The 16,937-nt window shown below is 41.0% G+C and overlaps 1 protein-coding gene and 1 long non-coding RNA gene across 11 annotated transcripts in view; one reads left to right on the top strand and one right to left on the bottom strand.

The window, feature by feature from the left end:
• Positions 1 to 441: 441 nt before the first annotated feature.
• Positions 442 to 7,802, bottom strand: LOC146545590 (uncharacterized). Its single transcript, XR_014880107.1, has 2 exons — positions 7,474 to 7,802; positions 442 to 4,241 (listed from the first exon to the last, which is right to left on the bottom strand). It is a non-coding gene; the product is annotated as an uncharacterized LOC146545590 (long non-coding RNA).
• ADGRG2 (adhesion G protein-coupled receptor G2) overlaps positions 7,311 to 16,937 on the top strand; it is a 55,975-nt gene continuing 46,348 nt past the window's right edge. For 5 of the 10 annotated variants that reach the window (XM_085211207.1, XM_085211250.1, XM_085211263.1 and 2 more), the window contains exons 1-2: positions 7,312 to 7,681; positions 13,359 to 13,428. The gene's annotated coding sequence lies outside the window, so the exon portion shown is untranslated. Of the gene's footprint in view, positions 7,682 to 7,908; positions 8,060 to 13,358; positions 13,429 to 16,937 lie in introns of those variants that run through there. The other 5 variants (XM_085211241.1, XM_085211276.1, XM_085211211.1 and 2 more) reach the window with 4 other exon arrangements.

Genomic DNA, 16,937 nt, shown 5'->3' on the forward strand with positions numbered 1-16,937 from the left:
TGTCTATAATCTGTTTTCCACACCTGGCAAATTACTGCAGTTAGCTGAACAGCAAAAAGGATGGGGAGGAAGAGGGAACATAATAGTGAACCATAGACATTAAAAGTGGTTAAAGATAACATGATAAGTAATGTGATCAAGCAATAGGAGCAAATATGGCTTCAAGAGTAGAAAAACATTTGTAGAAAAGATACTAGAGTCTAGAATCAAACAGTTTTTTTTAAAAGGTTTTATTCCCTTGTGCTCTGTGGAGTTTCACTCTGCTTATCCCAATAGAGGGTCTAATCCTCAGAAATAATATCCAAAAAATGGGGCAAATAGCAAAGAACTCTGGAAAAAAGATAGGTAAGCCCCAAAATAATGGTTAAGGGGTTCAATGCAGAAAAGCTCTACAGCCAAGAACTTGTAATTATTTAAACAACAATAAAGAGAAGTAGTAGCTTCTGTTATAAAAGCACTTTATTCAATTGACTCATTTCAGCTGGAAAAACTATTTTTTTAAATTAATATCTAGAACTTGAAAGAAAACTTCTCAAACTATTTGAGGAGAGAGGCACATAAGGGAAAAACAAAACATTAATTTCCTATCACTTGAGGCTTTATATACATCTTTTTTTATCTCAATCCAACGTTATTATATTTTTTAATATTTAATGTTACAAAGTATTTGACCTAGGTAGAAACAAGAAGTGGATTTTCTGCATAGAGCATTCAGAATGACAGCCAAATTACAACTAATGGCAGTGCTGAGGTTTGTTAAAACTCCTGTGGTTCACTTAGCCAAAGAGCTTTCTGGCTCCACCAGGAATGACATATTGTCATTACTGTTAACATTTTCAAAGATTAAATTAAAAAGGTATTTAGAATAAAGCAACCGACGTATACAGAGAAAGGTCAAAATATTCCTAGATAGGAACAGTAAAAAAAGCCTATATTTTTATTGTCATTTTCCATCACACATCAGACATGCTGATAAAGATCTCAGTGCATCCAGTGCATCCCAGTGCAGGATCACTAGTTATATCTTACCTCCACGTGATGGCTCTTGCCATGGTGTCTGCTATTACCCAGCTGTAAGCACTGGAATTGACCAGTCAGTGATCATCTAGATATGCACAGCCTGTCTCTGAAGCTGTCACTTGAACAGCACCTGAAATTTCAGCCTTCACCTCAGAAATTATTTCTTGTGAAGACTACATGCATTAAAATCTTAAGAGAGCTAGATTTCTCCTTGATCTTCCCACAGAATATCATATTACCAGCAGGGTTTGTGTCTTAGGCTTGTATATGCTCTTGCACCCCCGGACAGGTCCACAGAGGAAAGGCTTCTCATGTACTGAGCTGAACATTTTTTATACTCTGGTTTTCTTCCCAAAAGTTCTAGTATGATTAAAAATAAATGTTGTGGAATAGATTTATGCCGATATAAAATCGGAGGCAGCATGGATTAGCTGATCTTTTAGGAACGGCTTTCCTCACTCCCAATCTACTAAAAGATTGAAGAGCGAACAAGGCTGAAGTGGAATACGATCATTGGCAATAAACAATAGGAATCAATGCTATAGCAGAAATGTTTTCCAGAAGTACTGCAGCAGATTGCCAAAGTTCCCTCCACTTCCCAAACTGATTACTTGCTGCGGAGTATGGGCAGAGTCAGCACTTCAAACCAGAGGAATAAATTATAGCACTGAGTTGGGGGAGGGGGACTCCTGTCCTTTGACAAATCAAAGGACAGTTCCCTTCCCTAGCATTCCTCACAACATGATGACAGACACCTTTTGCCTCTTTGATTTTACAGCTAAAATGCACATACTTTGTTTAAAGGAAACAGAAAAGCCAAGACTGGGATTTGGACAAGACAACTATGAACACAAGTTTTCCTCTCAGAAAAAGAAAGAAGTGGTGTCAAGGAGGAATGGATTTGGCATGAAAACTAAAATCCTGAAAGATATGCATTGCAGACCATCCAAAAGTGTCCCCTAATGAAAAAGATCTTTCTCTGTTGCTTTATAACTTGCACAGACCTGGGAATCAACAGGGATATATAGTTACCTGTTTGGCTATATTTTAACAGCTTACACTGTGATGAAAATCTTGCTGCACAAGAGCAGTTAATTTGGAATCATTAGAGCCAGTGTAAACTTTCAGAGCTTAATACAACTTTTTTTGTACATTAAGTTTTAAAAAAACAGAGGTAAAAATGTGAAATGAGATCTTGCCTGCCAAGATCTACATAGATCAATTTTTTTATTTTTTTTTTTTTCCTGGTCAAGTTACAATTCCTTTTAAATTGTTTGCTTAATGGAAATAAAAATGTTGGCAAAATTTAAAGAGACTGAATGCTGTAGAGAATTGAAAGGTTTTATACTACTTTCCAGGTGTTCTCTTCAGAATTGCTTTCCCTGGCAACAACTGTTTGCACTTTCCCATAATGTTAATTAGCACCTCGGTCTGGGCTTTTGGGTATATGAACCTTTCGTCGCCTTCATGTTTCTTACAATTTGAGGATCATTATCCTTTGCTTGGCCAAGAGTATATTTTTACACTGAGGGAAAGCAGTGTTACCAGCACTTCTTTTTGCAGAGCCACAGACTGTAAGCATCTGGAGCACTGGAGCCCAAGACTACATCCCAATGGATTTTGAGTATCTCCAAGGATGAGACTCCACAGCCTCTCTGGATAATCTACTCCAGTTTGATCACCCTCACCCATTGACTTTTGTTTCTAGTATTTTAATGGAATTTCTTGCTTTTCAGTTTGTGCTCCATTCACTTTTAACTCTAGCAGGTAATGATGAAGGCTGTCAGTTCTCAGCTGACAAAATTGAAAGTGTTGCATGAGAACATATGCAGAGAGTGAAGTATCTCTAAGATAGGACTAATCCCTCAGCAGAGCAGGATGGTCATACTGCTGCTACGTACATACAGCCACTCCCTCTTTGTATGTGCAACAAAAAATTTTGCTAAACAAAGCAGCATTCAAATTTTCTCTTGTATTTTGACCTGAACACCTAGTGAACTGCCTCCCATCTTTTGTCCCATTTCGAATCTGAATGTAATAGGGACACTGAGCTGGAATCCAGTCAGATACAAACAGGAAGGACACGTGTTTGTAAGCAAAAGGACCTGAAACATAGAATTCAATCAGACAAAATATCATAATGAATATAAATCTTATTTCTTTTAAGTAACTTTACAAGATTTTCTTCTAAAAACTAGTGAAAAGCATATTTCTTTGTTGAATTAAGTTTAGACTTTAACTACAGAGCTATAATTATTCTTGCTTTCTATCCTTGACCTTCAGAGGAAAAGATATTACGCATTGCTTTTTTTTTTTTTATTAAGAAATTGCAGCAGTCAACAGAAAACCTTACTATGGGTGTTATACTTCATATTTGACAACATGTGTAAAATCACACAGCTGGATACACTAAACCTCCTTATTTAATGATTACATATCTAAGAGATTTCTTCTACATATTGGTTCAGTTAACATTCAGTAAACACTGTACCCATGGTTCCCACGCCTATATGCTACTTTCTGACAAAAGAATATTAGTAAGTAGCTATTCTATTAGAATGTTAGATAGGTTTATCTAGTCCAAAGACTCTTTTATAAGATAGGCATTTGTTGTCGAGGCACAAATTTTGAACAGAGGCAGCCTCTTTTTCACAAACCAAGTTCTCAACTTGGTGCTAAATACGTGTAGTTTTAAGATTAGACTTAAGATCCTCCTCCCTTGATACGTATGGCTCCTTTTAGCATCACAGTTAGTTCATATCACTTCCTTATCCTAAAACTTTTTTCTCTCTTTGCAATGCGGAAAGCAGAAAATGGGCTGAAAGACTGGTAGATGATTGTATTTAATCTTCAGGGTTATCATTAGTTTAAAAAAAAAACTTTTTTTTTTTTTTTACCAAATATTCTGTAATCTTCATGATCACTAAAGTGGTGTGTGGGACTGTAGAAAAAAAATGAGTGTTTTCCTACTTTTATCTTTTAAACTGAGAAGTCCAGAACTTCAGCCATTTCTCTGTACATCTGATCAATCCGTGGTGTTCGTATAAACCTTTAATGTGTTGAAGAAGAAGAAGAAAAAAATGCAGAAAGAAAAAATTCAGAGCCATGAAATTATCAGGAGGTCTTTTTGTTTGGTTTTTAAATTGAGTAGATTTGACATAAACAATGTTACCTCAATGTGATTAATTGAAGCAGTCATTCCTCCAATTTTACACTAAGTCCTTTAAAAAAAAAAAAAAAAATCTTTAATTCCCTGAAGTTGACTATATCACAGGGCAAAACAACCTCCAATTCCAAACACTAGGAACAGGGGAGAAGCAGGGAGAAGCAAGCACAACTCTATTTCTTCAAGCACTTCAAGGACTTACTCTTCAAAAATCCTACATTCACAGCAAAATTGAAAAGGGAAACACAGATCACATCTCCCACCATCTCTCCCCTCTCTTTCAAACTGACAACTAATTGCTTTTTTTCTACTGTCTGAGACACGAATTACATCACTAGAACAAGTCCCATTTGGTTACACAAATCATAACCATGAAGTGAATGCTGCAATACGATGTGTTACAGTGATGGCTGATGTTACTAGGAAACGTATATACGCACACATAAATAGAGACGGAGAGGTTTAGTAAGCAAAACAAAGCATCCCAAACCCACTAGAAAGCATGATATGAGAATCTGGTCAGGCTGAATATAATGGGAATTTAGCCACTTTGTTGGAGTTACTGTTGAGGTTTCTACATTCAATCCTCGTAACTAGAAGAAATACAATAAATAAATAAATAAAATGCTTGCTGTCAGAAGCTTGGAATCCAGCATTTCATTGCATGTCCAAACAAGGATACATAGACAAACTCATATCGATGCCAGTTTATTGTATCCTTATCTCCATTTTCAAGTTAGTTACCTTTTGATCAGAAAACTTCTGGAGAGTCTCTCAGCCCTGTTCAAGACATAATTAATGATCATTTTGCTTGGAGACAAAATATTTGCTCGCTTCCTTTCAAGGAACTATCATTCTCTCAAACCTGTACATGTCACTTGCTGTTCCTACTAAGCCAATGTAAGCTATTGCACAAGCCTATTATAAAGGAGGCATTAAGAGATCTGAATGAAGAGAGCATTGTTGTTTGGTTTGGTGGTTGGTTTTTTTGTTTGTTTGTTTTTTGTTTTTGGCACAGTCACGACAAATTAACGGGAACAAAAAGTTCTTCATCATTCAGTTATCTGTGCCTGTGTCTCAGACCTGCTACAGTCTACACTTTCTTACAGTAAGTGCACAGGAGTTTGCCTTTGCCTTGTGTCTAACACTGGCCAGATCCAGCACAGTCCCAAAACTGTAGAGATGGAAAACTGGTACCTATGTGAATGTATATAGATTTCAGAGACTTTTTCCAGTTAAGTGCAGTTATAAAAATGCACTTTGGGAATGAACTTCATTACTTGTTCATGGTTCCTAGGTCATTACCAACTAATTCTGTTTGGTTTCTCTGCAAGTATGTTACTGGACACCACCCACTTTAATGTAATATGTAGTTCAAATAAGAAATTTCAGATATAAATTAAGTAGGGCTTTTGTCTTTTGTAAGTCACACAGTATTTTCTCCTGCTAAATGAACTTGATCTGAGAGAAAAATAAATTTTGAGGAAATTCCTCTGTCTGCAGTGCTTAAATATTCATCAACTGGTTGATTTTTATTTAAAAGAACGTGTCATTTATCAAGAGAGTAGGACAGAGGCAGGCTTCCATTTATCTGTACACAGGTAATTATTCACAGAACAGGCAATACAGTGAGCTTACTAAACCTGCCCTGCCAACACATAATGTGCCTTGAGGGTGAGCTGGGCTTCAGTTTCTATGCTCATTCAACCATTCAGCCTTTCTGTTGAAACATCACTAACCTGTGTAGAGCAGACTATTTGTGGATGTCTCAAAAGAGCACTGATGTAGAACCACTAGGTTGTGCTTTTTGCAGACAAACAGTATTTTCACACATCACCACCCCTAGCAGTAACTTCAGGACAATTTTCTCCTCTTTTTTATTGACTTTGGAAGTCCACTTCAGAAATGAGGGAGACATAATCCTCCGTCACTTCATAATGTGGTATAAGCTAGGAAGAGAATCATACAATCACAGAATCACTAAAGGATGGAAAAGACCTCTAAGATTAGCAAGTCAAATTGTCAGCCTATCACCATCATGTCCACACAGAAGTGTAAGGGGAGCACAATCTATGGTACTTCAGAGTTCAAGGAAGATATCCCACTATCCAAGGCAGAGAAAGATACATGCCTCTTGTTTTGTCCTTTGTGAAGAACAGCTCCATTAGGTACTGGCTCCAAAGCATCCAAAGATCCCTACATCCAACACCCTAGATCCAAGCAAAATGAAACAAGCCTTTTCATCTAAAACCTCAGCAGTTCTTTGTAAGTATTTCTCTATGAAATCCTGCTCCTCATATGGACTCCATCACACACTGCATCCTTAGGAGCATCTACTATCTGTAGAGTTTGTAGATTCTGTCCTTTTCCTATCCTAAGTGGCACCAAAGAAGACTTCTTGTTGCCTAAAACTCTAGCTTTTCCTTAAAAAATATGTAGTGAAAGACAGGTTTCTATTAGTGCTGACAGAACACACACTGAAAACCAAGAAATTTCATCTTAACGCAAGAAAACAGTATCTAAAGGGGGACTATAAAAAAAAACAGACTCTGGGAGAGTCTGTTGTGATAAGACAAGGGGACACCATTTCAAACTAAGAGGGGAGATTTCGATTGCATACAAGGAAGAAGTTGTTTTTTTACAATAAGGATGATGAGGCACTGGCACAGTTGCCCCGAGAGGTGGTGGATGATCCTTTCTTAGAGACGCTCAGGGTCAGGCTGGACAGTGCTCTGAGCACCCTGATGTGGCTGTAGGCATCCCCATTCATTGCAGGGAAGCTGGACTAAATGACCTTTAAGGATCCCTTCTAACTCAAACCATTCTGATTCTTTGAAAACGGAGTTTTACAGTGAGTGGTTGGACACTGGAACAGGATGTCCAGAGGTGGTGTGGAGTCGGCATCCTTAGACACAGAACTGTGAGGGCACAGTCTGGGGCAACGTGCTGGAGTTGCCCTGTTCCAACAGGGTGGCAGAAGGGTCAGTCTTGAGAGGCCCCTTCCAACCTCAGAAGCAGTTCCTAAAACTTCGGTGTGTTAAGCAACTGAAAAAAAACCGTGCTTCATCCCAGACAAGTTAACAAGAGGAAAGCCACACCTTTCTCTCTTCCCCCCGTCCCGCCTTGAATTCGCTGTGTGGAGCTGCGGAGTGCCCCGGGATTTCCCTCGAGCCGCGCTGTTCCGCTCGCTGCCCGCTGCCCGCTGCCCGCTTCCCGCTGCCCCCTCACACTACGAGCCGCGCGCCCCACAGCCGCACGCGGGACTCGGTCAGAGCCAACGCCCGTACCCGCGGGGCCACCGTCGCCGGGCCCGCCTTGCCGAGGGGCTCCCGGCTCCCTTCTTCCCTTTCGCAGCACCTCCCTCGTCTGCCTCCGCCCCCCCGGTCGCGGCCCGGGGCTGTTTCAGCAGCCGGGGGCGGTGGCCGTGCCTCCTGCACCGAGTGCCGAGCGGGCGGCGGCGTCGCGCGGGACGGGCGGTCGGTCCCCCGGGGCCAGGTGAGCGGCGCTCGGCTCCGGGCGGAGGGCTGCGCGGGGCGAGGAGGGAGCGGCAGAGCGGCGGCTTTCCAGGGAGAGGCTGTCCCGCCGAGCATTTTCCCTTGCGCTCATTCCCTTGCGGGCTGAAGGGTGCCGCGGAGCGCTGCCCGTCCGGCTGGAGGGGTGAGCGCCGTCCCCTCCGCCCTTCTCTGCAGCCCAGCCCGGCCGAAGACAGAGCCAGTTCGCCAGCGAGGGGCCGTTGGGGCGCGGGGCGCTGTGCCCATCCGTTGCCCCGAGGGTGGTGGCCCGGCCCGGAGCGGACCCCTCCTGCCGGCAGGTGCCCGTCCCGCGGTACAGGCGGGGTGCGGCTGCGGTCCGGGTTGGTCAGTAGGGATAGAGGTCAGTAACGCGTTTCGGTCGGAGATAAGCGAGTAATTCTTATTGACGCGTCAGCAGGGCTTGAATGCTGTATGTGGTAGAACCGAGGGTGGCCGGCTGGGACAGTGCTGCTGGGCTACGTGAGGGGTTCGGAAGCGTCTGTGGAGTACGGCCGGTGTTGTGAGCTGGTTGGGGATTTTTGGTCATTTGTGCTGAGTGAGCAGCGATCTGGGTGCTGGAGGCGATCTTGAGTGCTGACTGCATTGATTTTTGCTTTGGTTTTGTTAGTCACTGTTGGTATTTGTGACAGTGCCGACTTTTGTTGCTTTTACTGTCTGATTGTCTTGCATTGATTTATGTGAAAATGCTGAAAATGTGTTTGTAAACTCAGTCGCGGCTGCCATCCAGCAAGTTAAAAGTGCGGCTGTGCAAGTCTGGGCTGACTTTGACTTCAGGATGTAGTGGGAGTGGGATGAGTGGGAGTAACACTGGAGGCATGGTGGAAGCAGCTTCAATAAAGGCCAAACCAAAGTTTACAACCCTTGGCATGCAGATTTAGGCGTTAGTCCCACAGCAGGCTGCTTGGTTCCTGAGCTCTGTCACTTGTGCTGCTTGCCTTTGCTCAGAGTGCATCTCATCCTTTTGCTTGCATAGGCTGACGGTATGCATTGTCATTAGGAGACATTTGGTCAACCTTTCCTGTTCTTACTTTCACCTTCTGCCTTCATCCATTCCTTCCTAAAGGTGGAAAGCATACTTCTGTAAATGTTCGTCACATGGGTGAAACAAGCAGGGCTTTTTGTCCTCTCTTAGCTGTCTGCAAGTGTATTTGTTGGATTAAACCAAAGAACTGCAAACCTGTCTCTGCCTGGGAGGGTCTCCAGTGCTTACTGACTTAGTCTTACTAGGGAAGCACACTTAACTTACTGATAGAAACAAAGTGAAATTCTTTGAAAGAAGATGAAGGACATAAGCTAAGTGTAAGCAGAGTTTGTTCAGGTATGAATTGGTGCCAGTACAATTTTTAATATACGCTGCAAGTTAGTAATATTATTTTATTTCCGTTGCGGCAGTTGGAAATCAAGTAAGCTAACATATTAATAATATTACTCTAGTATCTTAAGGTAATTGTGTAGATCAGATAGCATTTGTGAGCACGTTGGTTTTTTCTTCCTCTTCAAGTCGTTCAAAATTTCACATTAAACTTGTGTTTCTAAACACATCAGCAGAAATTGGCTGCAATTGTAGCCAGCTGGAGAGAAATCAAGGACTGAATTCCCATTAACAAGTTAACCACTCAAATTATAGTGAGTGCAATGACTGCTTTTAGGCAGGTAATCCACTAATGCTATATATTGGCAGATTCAGGACAGATTTGGACGTGATAAGGGAATAACAGTTGTTAAATTTTGACAGCTTTTAGTTCTTAATATATAACATGACCAGTGGCCTTGGCAAGTAGTGTGGTGTTAGAGCTGCTCAGTGCATGAATTTGGAATTTTGTATTTTCAGTGGAATACTAGATTAGGCCACAATCGAGACGGCTCACACAGTCTCATTGACTTCAAGTGAAGAACTGACATGGATAAGGTGTGCTGTGTTTGTCTTGAGATGTGATCTCTCTGATAATGGTAAGTTTAGTAGTTTTGTTGTATGTAGGTGCAGTTAAAAGCTTTGCTGTTCTCTCAGATAAGTGGAATTTTTAGACTATTATTATTTCTCAGAACAATTCAGCCGGAAGGAACCTTCAGAGACTACCACGTCCAACTCCTGACCATTTCAGGGCTAACCAGAAGTTAGAGCATGTTACTGAGGGCTTTGTACAAATACCCCATAAACACTGCCAGGCACAGAGCATCAGCTGCCTCTCTAGGAAGCCTCTTCCAGTGTCTGACCACCCTCATGGTAAAGAAAACTTTCTAATGTCCAGTCTGACCCTTCCCTGGCAGCTCTGTGCCATTCCCCTGCTGCTGTCAGTTCCTGGGAGCAGAACTCGGCACCTCCCTCTGCTTCCCTTCATCAGGGCACTGCAGTGAGGTACCTCTTCCCAGTGCTCTCAGCCTCTCCTCACAGAATATGCCTTCAGTTCTGTTACCAGCTTTGGTGCCTCCTTTGAAAAGGACCTTAATGTCCTTTTTGTGTTGTGGAGCCCAGAACTGCACACGATGCTCGATGTGAGGCCACACCAACACTGATATAGCAGGAACATCACCTCCTTTGACCGGCTGCCTGTGCTGTGTGTGCTCCTTGGGTGCCAGGACGCACTGCTGGCTCCGGTTGATTTAGAAAAAAACCAGTTTGTTGCAGAGCACTGGTAGGTGCTTCTCATCTTGCGAGCACGAAAACAACCAAGTGAATCATTTCATGTCTATCAGATAGCTGCTTGTGTTTATGAGGATATTATTCTTTCCAGTGCCACCTTCCTGGTGGAACTGTAGTTTGGAAAGGATCTATACTTGCTATGTGAAAAGATAGGGTTATGTAAATTAAATAGTAATTAGTAGGACTCAATTGACTGGGAGCCTTTGATTTATTTATTTATTTATTTATTTATTTATTTTGTGTGTGTGCCAAAATATCTTTTAAATTTATTGTTGTTCTGGGTGGATAAAGAATCCTTTGTAGTTGCCATTAAGTCAATGACAAAAAAAAAAAAAAAAAAAAAAAAGCATCTTAGCCTCCTCCCTGCATGAGTCACATGGATTTGTCTCCAGCTGTGAATTGAGCACCCTGTATACCACAGGTGCACATGCTGTGTTGCTTTCATCACCTTCAGGGCAGTTTCATTGCAGGTAGTATGTAGTAGAATTAACTACTCAAGATTTTAGAAATGTATTTGGCAGCTGAAGGCCTCAGCCTTTTCTGTTTTGTGCATGAGCATTGTAGCCCTGAAATCGCATTATTGCTTGACATACCAGCTGCTTTTCAGCTAATACCTTATTAAATCAGTGCATTTTGTTCTTCCATTCTAGGTTCTGTTCTGCTGGCTACTGAAATACTGCATTCTCAATATATTGCAGAGAAAAACTGTAGTTTGTAACACAATTTACTTACTTTTTTTTGTTTTAAAGGAAAACTATAGGAACTCAGTTATACTAGATGAGGCAATGTGCAGAAAAGAAATAGTTTATGGAGTTCTCCAGGCTACTTAAAGTACTTTTAAGCTCCATTAAATTTAGGGAAACTTGCATGAGTACCTCACTTGATGCCTTAGATGCCAAAAAAGAACAGGCACTCACAACTTAAGCATTATGTTTGTTCTCGTTTGTGATATTCTTTAAGGGAGTCTTTGAAAACTTAAGGCCTAAAAGATACATCAGCAGGTTTGCCAGAAGTTATCACATTTGACAAGTTGTGAGACATTTAGAAACAGTAAAGCTGGCAGGAAAATGAGCAACGAGGGTGTGCTGCTGTTGGAAACGTTACTGTGCACGTGTTACCAAAACCAAGCTCATTTTACTGACACATTAATGTTTTAAACATTCTCTTGGAGATCTCTTTGATATTCTGTGGAGAATAAATTACTATATCTCTTTTCCTGGATTTATTAGACTTCTGGGAATGCCTGATAGTGATTGTTGCCAAATTCTACATTTATTTTCTGACTTCGCAACCAGACTTTGAATATCTTTGTTTCTTTTGCACCAAATTAATTATGGTTGTAAGCTGACTGAATGGGTTTCTGATAATACACCATTATACATCGGGTTTTGAAGTCTAGGGGACTTTGTTCCTTCATTACTTATGCACAGCACAGTCTAAGTACTCCTATAACTTGAATTTAAAAGTGCATTTTTTTTCTTATCTGTCTCAGCAAATCAGCGTTGTGGTTAGGGTGGTTTATTTGTAAGGAAGGCTAAGCACTTCATTGTAGAAATGGCAACAGCAAAATAGGCCATGTGGAGTGTATTTGTGCAAAGCAAATTTTCTGATCTGATACATGAGGGCTGAAAACAGAAATAGTGTTAGAATAAGTTCAGGGAACTTGTCCTTGGAACTGTGTCTTCTCCTTTCTACCATGCTCCATACACTCCATAGGCATCGTACCTTCTGGAGGTGCACTGCTAAAAGAGGCCAAAAACACTGCCCTGGCATAACCTCATTTACTAGAATGGCTTAACAGGGGAGCCCAAAATATTTACCCATATAAAGACAGAGGTGCCAAAGTGACTGTAGTTCCTTGTGCTGCACAGAGTATTGATGCCAGATTCGTTACCAGAGCTGTAGCAGGGCTCTGGAAGATGGGTTGCTTCAGTGTATCTCTCTGTCAAAAGTGATGAGCTTTATTTCTTTGATACAAACTGCATGTTTGGCCACTGAGCTGTTGATTAAAACAGTCTGTGCTTGTTCAAAAGGAAAAAAATCCCAACTGACCAAACAAACAAAAAACAACAAAACAAAGCCAACCTGCCTTTACCAAATATTGTGCTCCATAGCTTCCAAGGGTGTTTCAGCAGCTCCAGTGCAAACATCCAAGAGACCTGCTATGTAAAGCTTAGGATGAAATCAACGTTTTCTCCCTCATCCCATTGGGGAGTGGAAGAAGCAAATGGCTGTTTGGTGCTGAGCTGCCTCATGGGTTAAACTATAACAGTCCTTTTGGTGCTCAATGATCAAACCAAGAGAGCCTGGTTTGTTCAGCACAGACAAGAGAAGGCTCTGAGGAGACGTGATACAACCTTTCAGTATCTAAAGGGGTAGCTTTAGGAAAAAAGGGGACAGACTCTTTAGTCTCCAGTCTGTTGTGACTGGAAAAGGGGAAGTGGATTCAAACTAGAAGAGGGGAGATTTCAATTGGATATAGGAAAAAAGTTTTTTCCAGTAATGGTAGTGAGGCCCTAGAACAGATTGCCCAGAGAGGTGATGGATGCCCCATCCCTGGAGACACTCAAGGTCAGGCTGGATGGGCTCTGAGCACCCTGATGGAGCTGTAGGTATTCCTGTTCATTGCAGGGGAATTGGACTAGATGGCCTTTAAAGGTCCTTTCCAACTCAAACAATTCTATGATTCATTCCCTTACTTCAGTAACTGCTGTTCACAATGTTGATTTTTTTCTGTGCTCAGAGCTCTTGTACTTGTTTTCAGAGTTGTGTTATTGAACCCCTAACATGCTCTGTATGGTCCTGTTGTGCTTTTACCATCTCTGGAGGCTGGATTAAGGTTATCGTTTTGCTGTACTGTAAAACACTGGTTTATGATGTGATAAAATTGCCAGTCATTAGACTAATTTACTATTTGTACTCAGCATTGCTGTCACCTTCGTACTTTAGGAACCATGTCTTGGAAACTATAGTTACAATCTTTACCTTTTCTTCTCAGGGTACCATCGGTAAGGGGAGGAGAGGGAGGACCCTTTTCCTCACTTCTTCACCCTCTTCTTTTGCTCCAGGTTAGTAAAAAATACTCCTTGAGAATTTTGAATATCCTTGGGATGTTCAAATCATCATGTTCCTATTGCTGCACCTCCCAAATATATTTCAGGTTTTGTTTAAGGTTAAACAGATCTGCCTGGAGGCTGGATAGTTGTGAGTGTCAGGGAGTGTGGGAGGATATTGGCATGCACCTTTCTAGGGCACATCCAGTGCTTGGGAACTTTGCCCCCAAACAAGTTCAGGGTCCCAAACATCATCCTGGTAATTCCTGAGAGGCCCAAATCACTGCAAAGCACAGAGGCTTGGCCTGTTGAGCCACGCTCTATGCTGCTCCAGTCCCAGGAATGGGCCCTGCATCTGAACCTGAGAACCAACCCATGCCAGTATCTGTCACTGCTACACGCAAAAGGAAATGATACGAATGTCTGCTTGTTTAGTAAGGGAAGAAACTCCTAATCCTGAGAAGGGGAAGGAGGAAGAAGAGGACAAGTCAAGCAGATTATGAACCTGCATGGGGAGACCCCATTGGATTTCAAACCCTTAACCACTCAGCCATCGTGTTAGTGAATCAGCTTACACTTCTACACAAATCTAAGGGTGAGATCTTTAAATATAACTGAGGGCAGTCCTTGACTTAAGCAGCCTTATACGTATATTTGAAACGAAATTGAAAAATCTCTTGAATGCTAGCATTGTGCAAACTAAAATTAGTCTTAGGCAAAGACTAAATAAGAGAATGAGTTCCTCCAAGAATTTTTCTTCCCATTTATTTCTGTTGAGAACTGAACTGATGAGTTACAAGTTTTCCAGAGGACTGATGTCCAGCCAAGTGGCTTGCTGCACTATGTAAGCCAATATGAAAAAGATCAAATACCTTTGGAAATGGTAAAGATTTATGTTGGGAGGACCTATTTGATGGATCCTTTAGTTGATGTAACCATCATAGTTTTTAGAAAAAGCAATGTTCTACTTAAAGTGATTGGATTTCTTAGAACTCTGTGTGCCGGATTCTACAGCCTTTGATAAATAGGGAAAAGAATTAATGAAAACCAAGCTATTATCAGGCAATAATCCTATTGCTGTCTTCTGGAAAAATACATTAAAAAAAACCATAGAAGCCCATTTTAAATTCAGTGGTATGCTTCTACTCTTAAGTTGGTAGATGCTATATATGCCAAAATTCACGGTGACATAAGACTTTCCAGCATAGCGTCCTCCCTATTACATCTAACTTGCTTCAGCCAAAATTTAAAAATAACATAGAAGCTTTACTACAGTTTCGTTCCAGTCTGGGAAGGGGTTGATGGAAGAAGTCCATAGTTTTCTGTTTCTGAAAGTAATCCAAGGCACTAAGAAGCTTTCATACCTGAGCAATATGATGTTTCTTTGGCTCTTTACTGTCATTTTTCACTTGGTAAAGATTTGAATAATGAAGACTGTCAGAAACAACAGCCAGAATTTTATCATTCATCACTACTGTCCTCCTCAACAGCAAGTTCCATAAATCTGGAAATATATGTTTTAAAATCCAAGATCTGACTCTGAAAGCCTCAAGGTCTACAGATGGAATAAATGTGATTCGAACAAAACAGCGTGAAGCACAGCAGTAGACAGCATGGTCAGAAGTAAATGACTGATTGCTTACAGTTACAATTTCCAGCAAACTTTCTGTTACCAACAGCTCATGCACTGGCTGTGAGAATCAGCTTTGGCTAAAATTAAGGATGAGGAAAATGACTGCCAGTAAACAGATGTATTCAACGAGCACTATGAAACCTGAATGTAATTTTCAAAAGGGGATGTAACAAAGTATAGTGCAGTGAAGGCTGCTGCTTTTAAGATTTTTTTTTTTTTTTTTTTTTTTGGTGGCTTTCAGTCTATTGAAAATTTATCTTCTGTAATACAAGGCAAGAAGTGGCTTAAGGTAGGCGAGGTATCTTGATGTGGGTGTACACTTGGAATGCAGTCCAGACTTCTCCCACTGCACGTTGAGTGGAGCTGCAGCAAGCAGACACCCTTGGGGCTGGTTGCAGAGGCATGGATCCTGTCTCTTCTGCATTCCAAATGCATTTGCAACACAAGCCCAATTTCCTGTGGCTCTTCTAAGTCCACTGAAGTGCTTGGAAAACATCAACTACAAGTAATGCTATTTGTCTTTCAGAGGTGAAAAGCTGGGTACAGTAGAGTAAACAAGGTGAAAGACTTAATGGACCTTGGTTTTAACTATTTTGTTTGCCTGCTCTTAGCTGGTTAAGACTTCAGACTCTTTTGCCTGCCCTTCTGCAATGGATTCCCTGTCACAGTGTTTATTTGGATCAAACTGTTACGTTTCAGTATCATCTCCTGTGAAAACTCTGTGCTACTTAGGCAAGTGAAAGTCCCACTGTGTGGAAGGACAGTTCCATCAGAGAACTAGTAAAACAGCATGAAATGATCTAGTTAATATTAATGATAAGAGTGCGGACTTGTCATTATCTAAGAAATAATGATAGTATAGACAGTAGGATCTTTTTCCTTAATAGAGTATAAACAGAATTGTTGTGAAATGAAAGAAGCAGTAATATTGTATACCTTTTTTTTTTTTTTTTTTAATTGTAATTTTCACTAGATGCTGGAACAAATGCTGAGCTAGCTACATCTTGAAAGTCTTGCAAAAAGTCAACTGAGTTCTGATCGTGTTGGGATTTTCTTTTGTACGCTTATTCACTTTCCTGCTCAGTTTTTTTGGTGCATCCCCTGAGAACATTAATCTGCATTCGTAACTGAATAGCTTTGAAGTTCTTGATGTGACTGGATTCTTCAACAAGAAACCTTGCCTCTATCCTGAAACTGAATGCAGAGAATTTGGAAACATTCCAATTCAGGTTTTTATGTGAGACAGAGGAAGCAGTTTGCTTCAACACTTACCAGCACCAATGGCTAAGCTTGTGGGTTCCGCGGAGTATTTTTGGGCTCTGTCCCATTCATATTTCAGCTCTTCATTTCTAGGTAGTAGTGGCAAGGAATGCTGGAATTTGAGTTTAGTTTGTTGTCTGCTGCATTACTGTGAATATATGGTTTCCCATACCAAAAGGAGATTTCCCCATAAATTGAAGAATAGATGTGCATCTTAGCTTTGCTTAGAAGTGACCTAATTTGAGATGAGAATGGAAAGTGTGAGTAAGCAGAGGAAGAAAACACAGCTTTTGGATGTGCATTTCTTTTAATGCCATGATGTTATATTGTATGTGGACCATCCTTGAAATTGTCAGTCAAAAACACTTCAAACCCACCAGCGTTATGCACTGCAATTTTTGTTATCGAGTTCTTGGAATAATTAGTGTAATTATTTAATTTACTGACTGAGGAGCTTTATTATTACATGCAGCTGTCATTCATGATCTTGCCACAGTCTGATTGTTATTTCCTCAGAGTATTCTGGTTTCAAGCATGCATCCAGCATCTGCAAAGTGGAAACTGTGTGTGTCATCATCTAGATCAGTCTTCTTCAATCCAATCAGTATGGTCATATTTCTGCTAGAAATAC

This window comes from Meleagris gallopavo, chromosome 1 (assembly GCF_905368555.1).
Source record: "Meleagris gallopavo chromosome 1, MGAL_WU_HG_1.1, whole genome shotgun sequence".
Classification (NCBI taxonomy): Eukaryota; Metazoa; Chordata; class Aves; order Galliformes; family Phasianidae; genus Meleagris; species Meleagris gallopavo.